At 40.4% G+C, this 21667-nt stretch overlaps 1 protein-coding gene across 2 annotated transcripts in view; it reads left to right on the forward strand.

Annotated features, from left to right (window-relative positions):
• The window catches only part of LRMDA (leucine rich melanocyte differentiation associated), a 1159904-nt gene that overhangs the window by 883285 nt on the left and 254952 nt on the right, over nt 1–21667 (forward strand). The gene's annotated exons all lie outside the window — the stretch shown is intronic.

Below are 21667 nucleotides of genomic sequence, written 5' to 3' on the forward strand. Positions count from 1 at the left end.
CGCTGGTGGAGGTCTATGATAACAAAGACTTTGTGATTTATGGCTTGCTGTGAAAGCAGAGCTTGATGAGATTAAACAATTTCATAGCACAAGTGTTTCTCAAGACCTGATTTGTAGTTGCAAGCTGATGGTAAATCACATTTATATATCTGCAAGCGTGCTCAGCAGAGGACTGCAATTACAGTTTAAGACAGCTACTTTTTATTTAATTTTTATCCTGGTTTTGTCTCTTTTATATCCCCTTCGTCTGCAAACCATTCACCTTCACAAGTCCTTTCCTGGTTAGAAGGCCAAAGATTGGAGTCAATGATGTTCTTCTTGTCTTTGCGCCAGCTTAGGAGAGAGGCGGGGAGGACTGCAGAGCAACACAGACTGGTTCAAACTGGCTTTGACTGGTGTGTGCTTTTTGTTCAATCCTTTGTCCAAAGAGAAGTCTGTTTCCTGTTTTCTCTCCGTGTGCAGCTGATACTTCTTGGTGCACAGCTGGAGTCAGAGGGGCCTTCATCATCCTGGGATGTAGGGTGACTCTGGGTACATGATATAAATGGGGGATGAGGATTAAACTGATTTAGGGAGCTCCACTTCAAGGTTGCAGGCTACCTCCGGGGCATACAGCTGGCTCCCCTTGAATGTGCAATTTGGAATTGTGTTTCCCCTGCAAATCTGTGAGGAATAAACTCTGTAATCAGTTTATTTAACCAGTTTATTGATTACGTCCTGTGAACACATCTCTGTGCTAAGTACTAGCATAGCAATCTCTGCCCTCAAGCAGTTTATAATCTACATATGGTACTTACAAAAAAAAAAAGCTAGAAGTGGAAAGACTTCCCATGATAGCCTTGAATGGGTGGTCCACACACTGTTGGAGGGCAGAGAAGAGAAGAGTGAGAGGACTCCCAGCTGGGAAGGCAGAGAAGATGAATAAAATAAGCACCCATAGAAAAAACAGGATTTCAAGGAGGAGGGGGAGAGCATTATGGGAGCTTCAGTGATCTAATTTACACCAGTGGAGCCCTCCAAAATAGCTCTAGGTTCAAGGACAGGCTGAGTGGCCAGTGATTTAATAATTATAATGAAGTGAAGTGAAGTCGCTCAGTCGTGTCCAACTCTTTGCGACCCCATGGACTGTAGCCTACCAGGCTCCTTAGTCCATGGGATGGACTGTAGCCTACCCGGCTCCTCAGTCCATGGGATGGAGTGTAGCCTTCCAGGTTCCTCAGTCCATGGGATGGACTGTAGCCTACCAGGCTCCTCAGTCCATGGGATGGACTGTAGCCTACCAGGCTCCTCAGTCCATGGGATTTTCCAGGCAAGAATACTGGAGTGGGTTGCCATTTCCTTTTCCAGGGGATCTTCCTGACCCAGGGATCGAACTTGGGTCTCCCGTGTTGTAGGCAGACGCTTTACCGTCTGGGCTACCAGGTAAGCCCTAACAGCGACAACTTTTTGGCGATGACTGCTTACAACATACCACAATGAGGGCTTTATAGTATCATCTTGTTAATCCTCATAATAAACCTGTAAAGTGGGACTTTCTTGGTGATCCAGTGGTTAGCTCTCTGCACTTCCAGTGCAGGGGGCACGGATTCCATCCCTGGTCAGGGAACTAAGATTCCGCATGCTATGTGGTGTGGCCAGAAAGTAAAAAAAAAAAACCCAGAAACTGGAAAATGAAAGCTGTTGTTGTCTCCATTTTGGGAATGAGGAAACTAAGGTTAAGCAACTTGACTACGTTCATCCAGACATGGAGTTGAGCTGGTTCTGAAACCTTGGTGTATTTCACCCCCAAGTCTGTGTTCTTAACCATCTGCGTTTCACTGCATTTAGATAAGAAATACGAGTATTATTAGGGAAACTGTGTCATTGCAATGCCTGCAGTTCATATCCTTAAGATAATTCTTTTTCCCTCTAAAGTTTAGCATATAGGTATCTCCCACTTTTTGAAAATTCACTTTGTCATTTTGCTTTTTAAAAACCTACATTAGTATCTGTTTCCACTAGCTGAAGGAAGTCCAAGGAGAATTTTTGCTTTAAAAAAAAAAAAATGGCGAAAAGCTCAGAGTTCATTCTTGGCTTTGTAGCCAGTGATTACAGAGGCAGTGCACCCTGAGCAGAGAGTGGCGCCACCAAGCTCCCTCCCCAGGAACTACACTCAGCATCTCAGCATCAAGCTACCAGAGCTTTGAACTGTGTCTGTGAGCATCTCTGCTTTATCTCCATTTATTCTGAGTGTCCTTTAGCAAAATGTGTCCTAAGAAAATTGCTTTCTTGCTTTACACTACTTTGACTTTTGAAAGGTTTCTTAGGAGTGCTCTACTTTCAGATAATGGGGGAAACCTGTATTATATTTGATCTTTGTACTATGTCCACACCCTAATCCTCAGAACCTGTGATGTCACTTTATGTGGCAAAAGGGACTTTCTTAATGCAACTAAGTTATGGATCTTGTAATGGGGATATTATATTGCATTATCTGGGTCGGTCTGATGTAAACACAATGGTCTTTAGAAGATGAAGCAAGTGGTGTCAGTCAGAAGAGGAAGTGGCGTGATAAAGGCAGCAGAGATTAATGTGCTTTGAATAATGAAGGAAGGGGACACGGGACAATGAGCACAGCACTTAGACAGCCAAGAGAAGGTCAGAAAGTCAAGGAAATGGATTCTTCCCAGAGTAACCAGAAGGAACCAGCCTTGCGCACACCTCACTTTTACCCTTGTAGGATTCATTTCAGACTTTTGACTTCCAGAACTTTAAGACCACAGAATCCTGTTGTTTAAGTGACTTAGTGGTAACTTCTTAGAGCAGAAACAGAAAACTAACGCAGCGTGGACAGATTCTTCCAACTCTACAGAGACTGGAACCCTGACTTTAATGAAATATTGTTTTATTTTCTGTTTATTTGTTTAATGTAGGGGTATTTTTTGATTTCTCTATTATTCCCTTTCTCTTCATTTTGTAGCTAAAAGGGCAGTGATTATTCATTTCATTCATCCATGAATATCCAGTGCTTAGCATGACACAAGGCATATATGGTGGTGGTGGTGTTCAGTTGCTCAGTCGTGTCTGACTCTCTGCAACCCCACGGACTGCAGCACACCATGCTTCCCTGGCCTTCCCTATCTCTCAGAGTCTGCTCAAATTCATGTCCATTGAGTCAGCGATGGTATCGAACCATCTCATTCTCTGCTGCCCCCTTCTCCTCCTGCCTTCAATCTTTCCCAGCATCAGGGTCTTTTCCAATGAGTCAGCTCCTCTGGAGAAGGGAATGGCAAACCACTCCAGTATCCCTACCATGAGAACCCCATGAACAGTATGAAAAGGCATATAGTAGATGCTCATAAATATTCATTAAATTAGTAAATGAGATGACTTCCTCTGCCTCTAGGATATAAGTATTCAGTCTATCTAGAATCTACTTTTTTGTATAGCCTAACCTGCTGAAGTCATAGCTTGTCTTTATGAAGTCACAAAGGGAGTAACAAGGGACCTTGCTTACTGTTGTCTACAAATTTGGAATGTATCAATGTAGTGATAGGAATAGTAAGATGCCTAGAAAAGCCAAGACTGGCTTAAGAATCTGTGGTAAAGCAATGTGAGTAGTTAATTGGGCCAACAATTAAAAAAAAAAAAAAAAGAAGAAGTGAATCTTAATGCTGATAGCAGAAAGGTAGGAGAGCTTAATAAAAAGCATATGGTCTCTGCTGCCATCCCTGTGTTGGCTTTTTCTTTTACTTGATAGGTAGTGTTTTCTATTTGTTTATTATTCCTGGTTTTATGCCCTGAGAGTCTTTTCGCTAGAGACTTATGGGTAAGGTCCTGCCCACTGAGTACAGATGTTAAACTCACCCATGAAGCTCTTTCAGAGGGGCTGAGCCAGTTCAGTGTCTTTGGCCTGGGTTTCAGAGACCTGGTTTAAAAATCTTGAGAAAGCTGAGAGTTACATTTCTCCCTCTAGGGTACTGGTGTATTAGCCTCCCAATAAAAGTTAATTGAATTTAATTTTATGTTTTAAGTGTGATGCATTTTAAAGTTCTCCCCAGTGCTAGAGTTCCTCTTGAAAAGGCAGTAAATTCATATTATTAAACTACCAAATGTAATTCAGCTCAAATAAGCATATTCGGCAATCTGTATTCTGGATATGTGGGACTGACCTTGTGTTAAGACTAAATCATTCCATCCCGGACAAAGTCTGTTTGGAGTTAATTGGGGAAGCAACACAGATGTGCAGTAGATCACTTGAAGCTTTTTATTCTCTTGCTGGCCCTCATTCAAGGAGTCACCATAGCATACATTTTCCGATGTCAGTTCTTCCATCATTTTATAAATTTTAGTATTTGACACAGTATGAAAGGTGAAAAAGACAATGAACATCTTCTCACTGGAGATTCTTTACCAGACTCCCTGCTCCATCATGTTATGTTAGAATGCATAATTTGTCAGCTCCAGTGTTAAAAGGTAGTGTGGGGCAGGAGAGCACATTGGTCTGGGGAATCAGATGGATTCTAACCCCTGCCTGTCCACGAACCAGCCTACTGATCTTGGACATATCTTGTCTTTGAGCCTCAGTTTTTCCACATTTTTAATGTGAGAGTTGAAAGATAAGAGTAATTTTCAGACTGTATTCTCAGAGGTACAAATATGTTTCAGACTGCATTCTAAGAGGCACAAGAAGCTTTGCTGAGAGACCAGAATGAAAGTGGACAGAGTATCAGATATGACCAGTCATGGGTTTTAGGCCCATAGCCTCCACCTTTGTCCAAAGTGAGTAGCTTGCTTCATCAACACAGAACACAGGTGGACTTGACTTTCTTTATTCATATAATTTTCTTTTTATCACTTTAATCTCTATCCAAGGGTTAGATCAAATTTTATTTCTGCAGAAACTCTTGTTCAGCCAATCCATATTCACAAAGATCTTGTTCTGAATTCTTTGAGAACCTAATTTGGTTCAAAAATGTCCCCACTACCCAATACAGTATATTGTGCTGTGCATTATAGATTCAATTGTCTTAATCTAGCTCGACAGTAAGCTCTCTGAGGTCAGAGATCCTGCAATGCTTTGGTATCTTAAGTGGTAGATGTGTAACACAAGTAACAGAAATATTTAATATAATAAAATAATAATTGTGTCAGCCTGCCCCTGATAGAAAAGACAATGCATTCTCAGTAAGCAGAAATAAAGTGTGTTTTCCCTTGGTCCACGTTTTAGCATTCTGTTCACAAACATTCTCTAGTGACACCCTTTTTAGTTCGTTTACAAGGGAGGAAAAAGTTATCACTAAAAGTGAAACTCTGCTCTCTAAGCCCTATAAAAAATAAACAAAACTCTTCTGGAGAAACTCCTATCACAGCCAAGACTGCCAATATATGAACTTTAAAACTTTAATTACATTTGAATCCTCTTGCTGTGGTGGAATAAATGATTTGGGATGTATTTGGCATTAAAAAGGGAAGAAACAGCCAGAAAACAAGCACTGAATCAGGATTAGTTCAGAGAACTCAGCCTCTTGGGTTAATGTCCAGTTCACTCATTTGGGTAGACTTCTTCATGAACTCTTAAGAATCTGTGACCAAACCTTCAGTTCTCCCCGCCCACAGTGTGACTACAACATATAAAGATACTCTGGTTCATACTAGGGAATCTCAGCGTTGAGGTAAAGGTATTTTCTCCTGTGTAGGAGATATTCTTGGAAAATCCTTTGAAATGTACAAAGCCAGAGCCAATCTGTCAATCAGGAAAGATGGTGATCTGTCAGCCTCTGAAAATCAAATGAAGCCATATTCTCTGTCCAGGAAGCTCTCTTTCAAGAATAAATCTCCTCCAACCAAGAGGCAGTTATTAACACAAACAAACATAGAAGATACTTAATAAGATGGACATTTAGCAAGAGCATGTTCAAGAATTGAATGAATGAATAATTTACTTTCAGTTTGCCCAAGCTAAAGTAAAGAAGGTGCTACGATGGGAAGATGGAGGTGGGATGTTGGACTTGCATGAACATTCATAGGATCTTTCTTTAAAACAGGTAAAACTTGGCCTCTGTAATGCTGATGAAGATGTTTTCTGCAGCTTTCCTCAACAAAGAATAATTTGGAGAAAATAAAACCTGGATGCAGACATTACTAAATTATTTTTCATTCCCAAGATTTTAATATGTACGGATAGAAAAATAGTGTCTTTTTGATGGTCTAAGTCATACCTATCAAGTCATTAGAGTGGCAGAGTCAGCCTTGGAGAATTTCATGACTATTTCCAAAGTATTTTTTTTTTCCCCAAGATCCCCTTCTTAGTGTTTATAATGCATAAAAGACTTAGAGCTCCACAGAAATGGAGTATTTGCCTTATTCTACATGGTATTACAGGAAGGAGATTTCATACCCGTATAAGAAGCATTTTCTAATAGAGAACTGTGCCTCATCTCCCTATTTCAGAGGATATGCAGACAGATTTGTTCTGGTGTTTCAGAGAGTGTTGGACCTGATGTCTCACAGTTCTTTCAATCTACCAAAAATCTGATGTTTATTTCTTAGAAACAAACTTATTTCTTGGTCTCATTACTGACCCAGCAAAGTAAATAAATAATTTTCACTGTGAATTGCATGTTTGACCCCTGGAAGATCTCTGGAGGAGGAAATGGCAACCCACTCCAGTATTTTTGCCTGATTAATCCCATCGACAGTGGAGTCTGGTGGGCTGCAATCCATGGGGTCACAAAGAGTTGGACATGACTAAGCGACTAAGCATGTATGCATGAATTGATCTTTAATTACCCTCTTCATTAATGATCCCTTGGAAGCATCTAATGGGGCCATGTTACTGAGTCCATATCTTAAGTTTTGAGAAGGACTGTTGCAAAGAACAAGGATAATCTAGAAAGGAACATGGGAAATTTCATTGTTTCTGAGAGAAGAGCATTGGAGGGGAATTTTTACATCAAGTGCTCTGATGCCTGTGACACTTTCACTTTTCTAGCCCTAATAAAATCTTTAAAAATTCCTAGGACAAATTGAAATTGTATCCATTATTAACTGTATGAGTTGTTAACTGTGTGTGTGTGTCTACTGTTAACTCCTAACTGTACTTTAACACACACCCACCTCTGCCTACTTTGGCAGAATGACTTGCTAATGTATGTAGCAGAATCACACACATATCTATAGAGTATCCTAAATACCCCTAAACCTGCTGACTACTTGTTATAATCTCCTTAATGGGCCTAATCCTTCATGTGAGTCAGCTGGTATAGATTTAAGTTAGATACTTTAGCTCTAGAACAGTTTTCCCCCAAATACTTAAATCCTAAAAGGAATTTGCTTCCTTGGTAAGACTTGGTTGAAAAGCATGCGTCTATGAGCAAGACTGCTTGATTGATCCTTGATTCTTACAAACATCTTATAAGTGATTGTGAAATTTAGGTTTATTTTCTGTTTACAGGAAATGGTCATCTGGGATTCTGTCCTTTAATCTTGGTGTAGGTGGTTAGATTGACTGTTGCTTTTTTCAAGAAAGCTACCACACTTTTTGTAAGAGAGTACTATACCTTCAAGTTAGAGACGTGCTTTGCACATTTAGTCTATGGTGAAAAATACGAGAGAGGAGTTGACAGTGAAAGGTATTAATAGTTGTGGGTATGTGACATGAAAAAGAGTTATGAGCTACTTTCTAGTTTTAGACATAAATTAATATTGGACTCTAATTAAAATCTTTCTGTTAGCTCAAAGAATACTGGGTACCTTGACATTTTAGAAGATGGTTTCAAAATTATGAATTTTGGGGTTCTTTTCTTTTATACTTCAGCCTGGTCCTCTAAAAATGAAACAATGATTTATTTTTCCTCTTGGAAAAGCAAATGAGTGTTATTGCAAATGATTCTAAAGTCTTTCTCTGCCTCAGGAGGGATTCAAAATTCACAATTTCCACTTGCATGTCTGCTTTTTCCACCTTCCTCCGTCCCAGTCTTTTGCTGTTGGATCTCAAAATAAATAACACATACACTTCATCTTTAACTTCATATAATCCGAGTCACAGTCATCTGAGATATTGTGATGAACAATGTACATTTTATACACATGGTGTCATAATAATTTAAAATGTCATCTTAATCTATTTATGATCTTTTAATGACTGAAATGTTTTACAATTGTGGGGGATATTTTATAACTGAAGTTTTAATGGCTGAATCACTAACACCTGGCTGTCTGGAATGCTTTTCTTTCTCCCAGTTAGGCATTTAAATGCGTTTCTGGAAGGCCCAAGGGGTGGGATGTGACATACAAGCTCTTAAAAGGAGGAAAATTAGTTCTTGATACCTTAATGATCAGTCAGGTGAAGGTTTGCATACTTAGCATTAATGTTCTTAAGTGAAATAGCTTGATTAAAGCCCTTGGTAGGTTTTTTTTTTTCCCCCCCACCTCCCCTCCTTTAAACATCATTCTATATGAGATTACTGAGGGAAATGCTGCCCATTCCTTTAAAAAGTTTAGATTTTGCACAAGCGAGAGTTTTTCTTTTTTTTTTTTAATTTATTTATTTTATTTTTTTTTTAATTTTATTTAATTTTTTAACTTTACAATATTGTATTGGTTTTGCCATATATCAAAATGAATCCGCCACAGGTATACATGTGTTCCCCATCCTGAACCCCCCTCCCACCTCCCTCCCCATCCCATCCCTCAGAGTTGTCCCAGTGCACCGGCTTTGAGTGCCCTGTTTCATGCATCAAACCTGGATTGGTGATCGTTTCACATATGATAATATACATGTTTCAGTGCTGTTCTCTCAAATCATCCCACACTCGCCTTTTCCCACAAAGTCCAAAAGTCTGTTCTTTATATCTGTGTCTTTTTTGCTGTCTCACATAGAGGGTTATCATTACCATCTTTCTAAATTCCATATATTTGTGTTAATATACTGTATTGGTGTTTTTCTTTCTAACTTACTTCACTCTGTACAATAGACTCCAGTTTCATCCACCTCATTAGAACTGATTCAAATGTGTTCTTTTTAATGGCTGAGTAATACTCCATTGTGTATATGTACCACAGCTTTCTTATCCATTCATCTGCTGATGGACATCTAGGTTGCTTCCATGTCCTAGCTATTATAAACAGTGCTGTGATGAACATTGGGGTACGCGTGTCTCTTTCAATTCTGGTTTCCTCAGTGTGTATGCCCAGCAGTGGGATTGCTGGGTCATAAGCAGTTCTATTTCCAGTTTTTTAAGGAATCTCCACACTGTTCTCCATAGTGGCTGTACTCGTTTGCATTCCCACCAACAGTGTAAGAGGGTTCCCTTTTCTCCACACCCTCTCCAGCATTTATTGTTTGTAGGCTTTTTGATAGCAGCCATTCTGACAGGCATGAGATGGTACCTCATTGTGGTTTTGATTTGCATTTCTCTGATAATGAGTGATGTTGAGCATTTTTCCATGTGTTAGCCATCTGTATGTCTTTTTTGGAGAAACGTCTGTTTAGTTCTTTGGCCTTCATTGCTTTTCTATTTTTCTCTGGTTTCTAAGACAATCAAGTCACTTCTTTATTGAGAATTTGCTATGCATTCTATTTTTTTTTTTAACTGGGCTAAGATACATATACAAATATTGGGTTGGCAAATAATTTGGGTTTTTCTATAATATCTTATGGAAACCCAATACATACCTGTCTACATACAGGTTATTGTCTCTGGGTGAGCATACAGTTGCTTAAAGAAGACCAGAAGTGTGTGCGTGAGATTGTCAATGAACCCTACAAGCCAATATGTAATTAAGCCCATACAGACCCTTGGTGGATATTTGCTAATGATGATACTGGCACTAAATTATCTGACACAGGCCAGGAGAGGTTAATACAAGGTTGCCCAGCAGCTTGCATTAAGCAGTCACGGAGATAAGTCTGCATTTTAGTTCCTCCTATTTGTACAACACATATACAGCTTTCAAGTGTGGTGCCCCACTTAATTTCCATAGTAATCATGGATGGAATTAAAGCTTATATTTATATCCACCATTTTGCTGAAGAGGAAATGAAGGCTCAGATCCTTAAAGTGACTTACCAACCCCGCTCACATAGCTGGAGGTAGGAGACCAGATCTGTGACCCGGTATTCAGGATTGTATCTGCTTTGTTCACTATATTGCTTCCAGGCTCAGGATTCCTAGCAGAATGACTTCAAATTGTTACCTATTTATTATGGATAATTTGCTTGAAATGTCACTGGATGTGCAGTATCTCTGCTTCTGTTGAGGCTGGGAATATAGAGGCCAATCTGTGTATATTTGTTTCCAATGAAGATTGACTAGACTGATGAAATAATGACAGGCTTTCCTTTCATTTGTATCAACTAATGGCATTCCTGGTGACAAGTCCCCATGATATTCCTTTCTGACACCTAACGCACACACTTTTGTTTCTCCTGCTTTTGAGGTAGATTGGACTAATGTTTTTGATACAGTCCTTCTTTGACTGACGCCAGAAAGCCCTGTGTGACAATGACTTGTGGATTCATCATTAAACAGTTAATGTAGAGAAGGTCCACTGTGTCCCCATAAGACATTAGGGGGCACAGATAGAGCTAAACATGGTTGCTTAAACTTTTTGAATTAAAGTCCATCTAAAACATAGGAAACCACAGAATTGGGACTGCTGTGGTTGCAAGTCTGCAGAAAGGAAAACAGACTGTGTTTTTGTCATTGTATATCTTTAGGCAAATATGTTCATTTGTCTCTCTAGCTCCATGTCTGTAAAATGAGAGCGTAAAGCTTGCCTTTTGTTTCTCATGGGATTGCTGAGATGATCATAAAGGTAATTTTGTTGAAACATTAAGAAAAGGATGAAGAATTACACAAAAAGGGTCTCCTGTTTATAGTGATGTCATTTCAGACTTTAGTCCTAAATATCTTCTTAGTGGCATCATATAGGTGATTTGGCTTATGTTGGTGGCATCATAGTTTATTTAGCTTTTGCAAGATTCCTTTTGCTTCAACAGCCATGTGGTTTGGTTCTTCAAGTTCAAGCTCTCGGGAGATAATTATTAGGATTTAGAGGTCCTTTTCTGGGGCTTCCTGAGTGGTACAGTGGTTGCCCATACAGGAAACACAATAGGTTTGATCCTTGGGTCAGGAAGACCCACTGGAGTAGCAAATGGCAGCCCACTTCAGTATTCTTGCCTGGAAAATTCCATGGACAGTGGAGCCTGGCAGGCTGCAGTCCACGGGGTTGCAGAAAGTCAGACACTACCAAGCACACACATATACCAGAGTCTTTATAATTAGTCAAGTTAATGAGGGGCCACATGTCGCAGGATCATCTATGATTTCTGCAGACATTAGAGGTTCCCCATGTTACCTTATTTTTCATATATATGATTCCAGCTGGGGTGTGAAAATGGTCAACCATCTATTCCTGACATTCATTTCTGAGAAGTAACTTGGGACCTTTAAATCTATTTACTGTCTGCTTTGTTGTAGCAGTGTAATATTTAGTTTCGTGTCCATCAGTCTTAGACAGTTCACGTTCACGTTCTCTGTTATAAGACATGGCAGCCATCCTTCAGCTGGAGTGCTACACTCAAGCTATAACATTGCCCTGGTGTTTGTTCTCATGCTTCCTTTCTCTTCTACAGGAAATAGACCTTAGTCTAGGAGAGTTGACAAGAATGAGTGGGTGTTCTAGTGTCATTGTTCAGATGTTTGTTCATAAATCCACATAGCACTCTCTTGGGCAAGAAACTTATTCTAAACCTGGTGTCAAGTTCTTGGGCCAAAGACCCAGGTGAACTCTGTTTCTTTTGTATTCATCTTCCTAAGAGCTATAGGCCAACTTTGTAGTCCTCAGTTTCTCTTTTTAAATTTCTTGATTATGTTGAAAGAGTTCATACTGGAAATGCTTTGGTTTGTTAATTGCTCCAGACCTAATCCACATAGCTTTTTTTTGGGGGGGGTGTGGAGAGCATTGCTCATCTAAGTGTTTGCTTTTATACTGGTGAATTCATCTCGGTATCCATCTTTTCCCTTCCCAAAGAACTTGTAAAGTGTCTCATTACCTTTGCTAAGCCTTAGGCTTTATCTGTGTATTTTAGCTTCAGACTCGAATGTATTCTTGTACCTGCCCTGGTAAGCATTTTTATCAATAAGTTGTAAGAAGCTAGAAAGAGGCCTTGCCTATTAACTTTCAAAATACAACATTAGGGAGGTCAGGACATACCAGAGGTTTTAGATCATAGTTCTAAGTGGTCTCAACAAGCTAAAACATTGCCTGACACCTACCAGACAAAATTTAATAGAATTGTTAAGTTTGAAGTCCTAGCTTTCTATTAAAAAAAAAACAATTATAGAAGTATGTTCTTGAAGGGTCTGGCTTCGCAATATTTCACATCAAAAGCACTGGGATATTTTACTTGACTAAGATTTGATGTGTACCACCACTGGATATAGCTTGGAAAGGTATTGCCAATTTGGATATAATGGACGTTTGGATCCTAATTTTACAAAGTGAGTAAGTTCTTGAGTTCTGTACAGATACCACATCATCTAGAGGACTACATTCCATTGAAGGTTTCATATTTTAAGAAAAACAGGACAACTAATGAAGAGGGACCAGGTTGTTATGTAATTACTTGGCCTAGAATGGAAGAGATTAAAGTGACACATAAAATCTTTCAAACAGTTGAAGCAGTGTCATGTGGATGAGGACAAACGTCAGACCTTCAGGTTAAAGGTTTGGGGAGGGAAGTTTTGGTACAGTGTAAAAAGGAGTTTTTTATTAAGGTATCTTAGTAAACAGAGTGAAGGATTGCCCTGCACAGGAGTGGTGCTGAGTGTAGTGGAAAGGCTGAGACCAGAGCAGGAGGACCATTTTGGCATGGGGCTGCTGAAGAGACTTCTGTAACCTTGTGGGAATATGGACAAGTCAGCCTCACAGGAGGGATCCTTTCTGACTCAGATTCACTGTTGTGCTAAGAATTTCAAGGTTTACCCAAGTACTTTCATCATTCCTTTGTTTATATTCACATGGTCACTTAGAATTCTAAGAAACCACATGGTCACTAACTTGGATACCTAGGAGAGTTTAATCTTCTAAAGGTTGAGCTATCTTTCTCCATCTTCTTTGACATTGCCCCTTCTGTGGGCATGCCCTCTGCTTTCCTTCTGCAGTGGTGGGACAGCTATACAGTGGTGGGACAGGTAGGCACTGGTCAATTCCAGCTCTCCTCCTTTGTACCCCTTAAAGACTTTACAACCAAAAATGCTAAAAGACCTAACACCATCCATATTGTCTCTCGCCCTTTTCTTTGCTTAAGCTCTCTGTGCCCATCAGTTCCCTTCAATCCCAACCTTCAGATTTACTCTTGACCCTTAATTTCTCCTTTTACTTATTGACCCCCACCTTCTTCCAAAAACACAGCTCAGTCCCACTTTGTTCCTAAATTCCTATCTTTGTTAACCTTCACTCATCTCTTTTCTTCAGGCCCATACATATCTTTGGAATTGCATAGTATAGTGCTTAATAATTTTCAAATTTTCATGTCTCTGAATTATATATAATTTGGAATTAGGGTCTTAGCCTTACTTAGTACTCTATTAATACTTGTTATTGGCTTACTGATTGTACTGCAGATATAATCACAAAAGAGAACCCAGGAGCTAAAAAGGAGTGTACCCTGACCCTGGCTTCATTAGTACAAGGTCAAAACTAAGCAATTTATTTATATACCAGAAGTATACTGTGCCATATAAATCATGTTAATGTGTCAAATAAGCTACTAGTTTACTTTTATGATGATATCCTTCTTAACTCTACCAGCCCCTCGTCCTCCCTGCAGGAATCTCAGACTGCCCATTTAAAGGAGGCTCCTAGAAGATTGTACAGCAAAGCCATAGGCTGGGTTTCCACTAGGGTTCATTCAGATGATAGAATCTTTTCCCCAAGACTCTGGTTTCCCTTCGCTACAAAATGTCTTCCAAGATTAATCTCCAGTTTAGAGATATTCAAGGGGTTAACTTTGATTCCTTCACCAAACCCAACTGTTTAATGTTTTTAATGGCATAATGTGTTAATAGCCATACAGCTGCTGTTTCTCAGCCTCTTCCTTTATTGAGTTAGGCACCATTTAGAAGGCTGAGTTCAAATTGTAAATGAATTATTTTTGCATATGGATCAATGAAAATTTAATAAAGTTTATTAAAACTGTATATTGGACCAAGGAGTGCTGTTTCCTCTCCTGGATATAAACCAACCTTATTAGGCTGACCCATATTCACTGAATAGTGAGGAAGAAAATATTTCTGGTCATTTAAGGATTATTTTGGTTCAACAGATGGTGGCTTGCATCAGAGGGCAGTTTTTCTTACTTATGAATTCATTTGCATATGCACATGTGAACGATACCTAGAGATCCTCCAACCCATCCAGCTTATTTTGAATGCCTGGTATGGTTCCTGGCATGAAGTAGGAACTCAGTAGAGTTTTCAAATGAAGGAGTGCAGGCTTAGGTACAAAGATACGAAGTGATGTGCTAAGAGTCAGGCAGTTGGTGATGGGCAGAATCACCGAAGAGCTGGGATCTCTCAGCCCAGTGCTCTTATCATTCCACTGAACTGCCCTCCATTGATTCATTGCCTGTGAAATATCTTAAATGTTCCACAGATACCTTCTGCTAGTTCTCATGACAGTCTGAGTTTATGTTGCAATAAATGTTATCTTCATCTCAACTGATTGACGAGTTCTTAAAATAACAGCATTTCCAAGGTTCCCACTCAGATTGTAAATCACCAATATCCCAGTGCTTTGGAAAGCATTTGGATGGCCTGGCAGCATTTCAGATGTAGCTCAGGCAGCCCAGTTGTACTTGGGGTATCTGAAGGGCCTTTTACAAGACAGAGTTCAGTGTTGGTTATTGGAGAACTAAGAGCAGGATGCAGGCAGTCTGTGATAGAAGACCCAAACCCCAGGACATGAATGTTCTTCTGTAGATCTGGGATGAGAGCAGAAGAGAGCTAAGACGGGCCTGCTTATCTGGCCCTGAGTGACAGCAGCTGGGAGAAGCAACCCTTTTGTGTAGTTTAAAAAGAAAAAAAAAGAAGTGTGGAGATGCTCATTCTAGCTTCCTTGTGTCAGATTCAATGGCAAGACGAAGGCAGTTCTGTTCGGCTCTGGCTAGAACCGTTCTCTCTGTCTGGGGGCCTCTTGCTCCTGTCATTCTTCCTGGAAAGTGGAATCCTAACGGTGGGCGGCTGGTTAGGACTGGAGCCTTGGTGACTTCTGAAAGTTATAACAAATGGAAGTCATTATCACCATTGCCCCCCTTACCTTTGTGCTACTTGAGGCAGAAAATGATTTTTTTTTCTCCCCTGGTTTGTTTTGGAGTCTTTCATCCAGAGAGAAAGGGATTAGCCTGTGGCTACAATAGTGCTTTCAGGACCTTTTGGCGTGCTGCAAATGTTTACTTATCCAGGTACAAATAGGTAAAAGCACATAGTTAAAGCTCCCAGCTGCAAGGTCATTTACCTTTTTAAAATTCAGCCGCATGTGCTGGCTGAAGGCGAGGGCTTGCTGGTATGAGCCATTAACTGCCTGTTGTACGTAACCTCGCCTTGTCTTACACACAGCTGCGTGCGAGCTGCTGGTGCCTGCAGCCAGCCCACCATGCATGCCTTGCGAGCAACAAAAGCAGTTTAACTTGTGATCGCTGATCATATGATCCACTTACAGGGTGCAGGCTCAGTCAAGTAGAACTGGTAAATCATTAAAAATGTGCCTCGGTACTGTGCTTGCAGAGGAAAACATCCTGCTAACATATACCGCCCCCCCGCCCCAACCCCGCCACTCCAACCCCCAACCAGTTAGCTGCTTGGGGAACGAGTTGGTACCAGCTGCATGTTGGAGGAATCCCATGTCGCTTTAGCCCAACATGGCGAGAGGTTGTCAACTGCTTCCAAGCAGCATGGGAGCAGAGGACAGGAAGACAGAGATCATCTGAAATGGCTGCCATCCTCCCCCTCATCCTTACTTATTAACTCGACCTATGCAAAGTGTCCTCTGTGTGTTAGGCTGGGTCCTGGGGACTAAATTACAAAAATGGGAGGATGAACTCTGAATAAAGAGATTCTCACAATCTGCCAAGACCTCAGTTCACCACCAGGTACTTTAACACAGGCATCTCCCAAGTGCCAGGCATCCCTTAGAGGCCTGGGGAAGCCAAAGAGGAGGTGATGCTTAAATCCAACCTTGAAGTATAAATAGAATTTTATCAAGGAAACATCTGCTAGATGGAGCAAATTGAACTATGCCTTAAAGTCTTTTTGTCTAGAATTCTTTCCTTCATAAAACATACCTTTCTACTCACTTTCTCACAGGCCTTCAAAAATTGTTCTGTGATGCCACGATGAAGGGTCCAGTGTATCTTCTCTTCTTATCTCCAACTTGTATTGCTACCTAATTGCTTCTGGCATCAGGTTATACAACTATATCAAAAATCTTTTGGGAAGGGACCCTGTCTCCACAGAGTTCTTGATTTTCCTTATAGCTCCAGGAAAGCTGGGAGTGTATTATTCCTTGATAACTCTCCTTTTGTTTTCTAATCAAGCAGTGAAAAGCCAAAGCCAAATTGCCATAGAATAGACAATGAGACTTATAATGTACCAGATAAATATTCCTACTAGGCATGTACCAGAATGTCTGCTGTTTAAGGAAGGGAGAGGGAAGACCTTTTATGAGCACATGAGCCATATGTGTTACATACGTTATGTGCGTCCATATGTTCTGAAATATTCAAGTCTCTCAGGAGTCCTGCAGTTTGCATGGTTGATACAACCTTAAAAAATGATTTGGACCTCAAGAGGCCCCGGAGAGTACATTTAATCATGTATTCATTCCTGTAAATGTGAGGCTGTGCCATTTTAGTCCATTCAGGTACTCCATGTATTATCTTCCAAGTAATCAAGTAATTGCAGCCCTTAAATACCTTCTGTTTGTCTTTCAAAGGAGTTAACCCAGGCCTAGAAGCCCACCATATTGCAGCTAAGCATTGGGAAGAGGGGAGATAAAGGATCTGGGCTCCTTTCCTCTTTCTTACTTGGTCTGCTTATATAGTGGTTATTTAAAGTGTCTCTGAACCGTCCCTTCCTTTGGTGGGAGTCTTCCCTGCAAAGACAACTGCTCCTGAAGAATAACTTTCTGATTCCTCTCAGGACTGTTGTCACGGGATCAAAACTCACTAAATACAGAATCAGAGGAATTCCTGTCATCACTGCTCTTCAATCTGGTGTCCTATTCTAAAATACTAGCAAGAACTACTCTTTGGCTGGTTGTGGGGATGAATGGACTCATCCTTTAGAAAAATGTCCATCCCCATTTTATAAAGAACTTAAGTTTTGTAGGATTACGAGTCAGATAAAATTGATCAGTCTGTTCAGCTTCCTGTTTACATCTACATAAATAAAATAATACTCATCTCCTCCCACTCCCAACTCAACCTCCAAAGAAATAAGAGAAACTCTAAATCCATTTAAAAACCAGGAAGAAGAACTATAGCATATTTGGTGTGAAATACTATCTCTCTGATAGCTCAGTTGGTAAAAAAAAATCTGCTTGCAATGCAGGAGATGCTGATTCAATTCCTGGGTCGGCAAGATCCCCTGGAGAAGGGATAGGCTACCTACTCCAATATTCTTGGGCTTCTCTTGTCGCTCAGCTGGTAAAGAATCGCCTGCAATGTGGGAAACTTGTATTCAATCCCTGGGTTGGGAAGATGCCCTGGAGAAGGGAAAGGCTACCCACTCCAGTATTCTGTCCTGGAGAATTCCATGGACTGTATAGTCCAGAAATTGCAAAGAGTTGAACACGACTAAGTGACTTTCACTTTCACTTTTTCATTATTATCTCTTCCTAGTATAGAGGCAGGTATTTAGGGGCAAAAGTGAGAATAAGTAAAAGGAATGAGTGTTTTCATTAGGAACTGATGTATTACTAATGATGTGTCTATGAACATTTTTGTTTTGGTATTTTAAACATCATGAATTTTTATAATTACAAATAGATTGTGAGATCTGTGATCATCACCTGTAGGATACCACCTATAGAGGTGCAGCCTGGTTTTGTTTTGAAGTCTAGAAAAGTCATACAGCTACTTATGGAGGGCACTTGGAACTGATGGCATAAAATTTAAACTCGGGCTATCATGGCAGAAGAATAGAGAGAGCTCTTTAGCGGGCAGGCATTCTAGAACATCAGGATGTTGTTATCGTTGATCTTGGCCAGAAAGCAGGCAGGAAGGCTGTGTTCTACCTTAGGCAATTCATCAATTCTGGGGAAAGATACTTAGCTTCATTAAGTCTTTTTTTTCTCATCTGTTTAATAGAGATGTTAATATCTTTCCAACACACTTTGCTTGTAGAAATCAGATGCTGTACCAGGTTCCCCCACCTTCCCCCTGGTACAGATGAAATGTCTTCCCTCGTTCAGTCCCTCTCCTATTTTGTTTGGACTCCCTCTCAGAGCACTTGCTACAGTCCCTCCTATTACTGCAGTTGTTGACTTGTTTCCTCCCACTTGACTGTAAGCTGCTTTAAGTCACAGCATGGTTTACTCCTCTCAGGATGATGCAAAGAGCTGGTGCTTGAGTCAGGCTTTTTTAGGAATACACAACAGAACGAAATTCCTTTCTGGGTTCCAGGGATTCCTTTTCCTTGGTGAGACCACGGTGTATGTATCCATCACCTCTGTAGAGTTGTTTTGGGAACTAAATAGAATAAAATGGCCTGGTGAATGTGCTCAGTACCATGCCACATGCTCAGTGAACATTGACATCTTTCGTTCCTTTCTGTGAATACAGTGGCAACTTAATACATGTTCTGGACCAACTTAAAATTTGATGATGAGGAAATCCATGCTTTTTTTTTTCCTTGTTAAGATGTTCAGATGGCCCTGTGCTCAGAGTTACATTGAAATTTTAAAAAACTTACAGTTTTAAGTGTTGATATAAAGTATTATTGAGGTTTGCAGAAGACATAATGCAAATTTTATTAAGTTATCATTATCCTTGTCAGTGAAATGAGTGCATTTTTCTAATCAGGATCTTCTGCAATTACAAACAATGAAGAAATAACTCATGTTGGTTATATGAAACAGCTTATAAATTTTTACATACATGTGAGAGGAATCACTTGAAATCCAAAGCTGCCAAGAGGAGTAATTAGGAGCCACAGAACAGATCTCTGTAATGTGACAGCAGCTTCTAAAACATCCCACAGGACACAGAAGCGCAAGCTGGCTTGACCTATATCTTTAATAATACAGACCATTGCCCTTGGATTGAATCTAAAGGGTAGGACCAAGTGCTTACTTCATCATGTTTTAGGAAAAATTGCCAAAGTTTATTTATGAATTCTCCACACAATGGCCTCTTGCTTTGATTATGAACCGACAGAGCTCTTTAAGTAGCAACTCAGCATACAAAATTAAAAGTCAAAAAAGAAGGGGGAAAAATAAAAACCCCAAACAAAACCACCACAGAACATAATTGCTTATATTCTGTCATGCTTGGCAAAAAGTATTATGTAAGACCCAACTTAGACAAATGGCTATGTTAGCAGTAGAAATAACCTTTTGTTTAATTAGAAAATAGGGGCTATATGGGACAATAAAAATGGTTACTGCTCCCCTCCATCACTGTTTAATAAATATGATCGTGCTAGAGATAATGGTAAGTGTTATTTATCTGTGCAGTATCACAGACTTGGTAATTGTTCATGGCGTTGATAGTTATCCTGTGTGGGGATCACAGGAGTTTCAGAATTTGTTTCCTTTGATCCAAGAAAAGAAAATAGCAAGTTGTTGACATAAAGTGCCCTTGACTTCCCTAGGCCAGCATAACGTCTCTGCGTATCTTGAGCCCCTCTGTTGCAAAGGCAAAATCTCTCTGGTGGCATCTGGTGCTTATTGAGGACTGGTGGGTTATTTTGAACTGGCTGTTTTTTGTTTTTTTTTTTCTTTCCAGAGTGCCTTCAGGTCCTCATGGAACATACTTCTCAGCAATGCCATTTCGTGTTTGGTCCATATTTCCTAGCAGAACTAAATTTAGTAGGTTTGCTGGAGGGGCAAAGTTTCCCACCTGAGGATTTGTTCATGGGAAAAGAAAAGTCTCCCTGGTATTCTTGAGAACCAGAATATGGGATGAAGATCAGACTGAATTTCACAGCATCTGTTTTGGTTCCTTCCCAGGGGGTGGTGGAGAGAAAAGACTGGAGGTGTTGGCCAGATTTCAGGGTCAGCTCCACTTTACGTTTTCCTATGAAAACTTGAGTTGGGAGACTGGATGTGTATTTCGGGTCATCTGGCTAGATTTATTTCATTATATATGGCAGTTCACACTTGGTTTCTTTTGGTGGCGGGGAGGGGTTGTTCTGTTTTGTTTTGTGATGTATTTACTGGGGTAGATGCTCCATTTCCTGCCTTTTAGAAAAAATGGTTGTGGTTTGTATTGCTGGATGATTTATTATTATGGTGACTTAAGGATTTTTCAGTCTTGATTTTGGTGAATCAGAGATATTTCCTCAGACCCCTCAGCTAGCCTTTGACTCTTCTTTGAGAAATCCACAATGAGACATGGTGCAAATTGGTATAGGAGAGCTTGTGCGATTGCCTGTTTCTGTGAGTCCTAATCATGCTTTCTAGAAGGTTTCCGCAGACTACCTTTATAAAAATATAAACCGTGTGTCAGAAAGAAAACACAACACAACAAACCCCCTTTTCTTCACACAATTTATTTTAAGCTTGAAAATCCCTGAAAATCCCCAATCTCCTTTTGCAGTCTGGTTCCCACTCTCCAACTTTCCTCATCTCCCCCTGAAAGAAAGAAAAAGGCATTTCTTGCAGGGATGGATAAGTTGTGGGCCGGTGCTTGGCAACAGCATTCCTGTGCTTTAAGTAGCTGCAAGCCCCTCGCTGAACTCTTTGATGTGACTGTCAGGGCAGATTTATTTTGTTTTAGCACATTGTCTGCTTGTCCAGATGTATCAGGAGATAAAAAGGAGTCATGTTTACACTCCTCCCTTGTTTTTTTTTTTTTTTGAGATGTAATTAAATTGTGTTTTTGATGAGTCTTGGGGAGCTCCAACTGAAGAAAACAGGAATTGGCTGGAGTCAAGGGGAAAGAAAAAAACTCGCTGGGCCTGATGAGGACCTGATTCAGTCAGAAAATAAAGCAGAAGGACCAACTGGCTTGGTGTTGTGAAACTGGAAGTTTTGTTCTGATTCTTTGCTTCCAGTTCTGAGGATGTTCAAGGAAGAGGAGGGGAGATGGCCCTCCAGTGCTCACCTTTTCCTTAGTACCCTTTCTTTCTTGCTGTACACGGGCACATGTAAGTGGATACGTGCTCAGGCATATCCAGCTCTTTGTGACCCCGTGGACTGTAGCCTGCCAGGCTCCTCTGTCCATGTAAGAATTTTCCAGGCCAGAATACTAGACTGTGTTGTCATTTCCTTCTCCAGTGGATTTTTCCCAACCCAAGGATCAAGTCCTCGTCTCTTGCTTTGGCAGGTGGATTCTTTACCGCTGTGCCCCCTAGGAAGCCCCCACATGGGCACATAAGAGAGGACCTTAATTCTCCCCTCCCTCCCTCCTTCCGTTTCTCCTTCTTCCTCTTCTGCTGCTGTTGCTTCTCCATCTCCT

The sequence above is a fragment of the Bos indicus x Bos taurus genome, chromosome 28 (assembly GCF_003369695.1).
Source record: "Bos indicus x Bos taurus breed Angus x Brahman F1 hybrid chromosome 28, Bos_hybrid_MaternalHap_v2.0, whole genome shotgun sequence".
In the NCBI taxonomy this organism is placed as follows: Eukaryota; Metazoa; Chordata; class Mammalia; order Artiodactyla; family Bovidae; genus Bos; species Bos indicus x Bos taurus.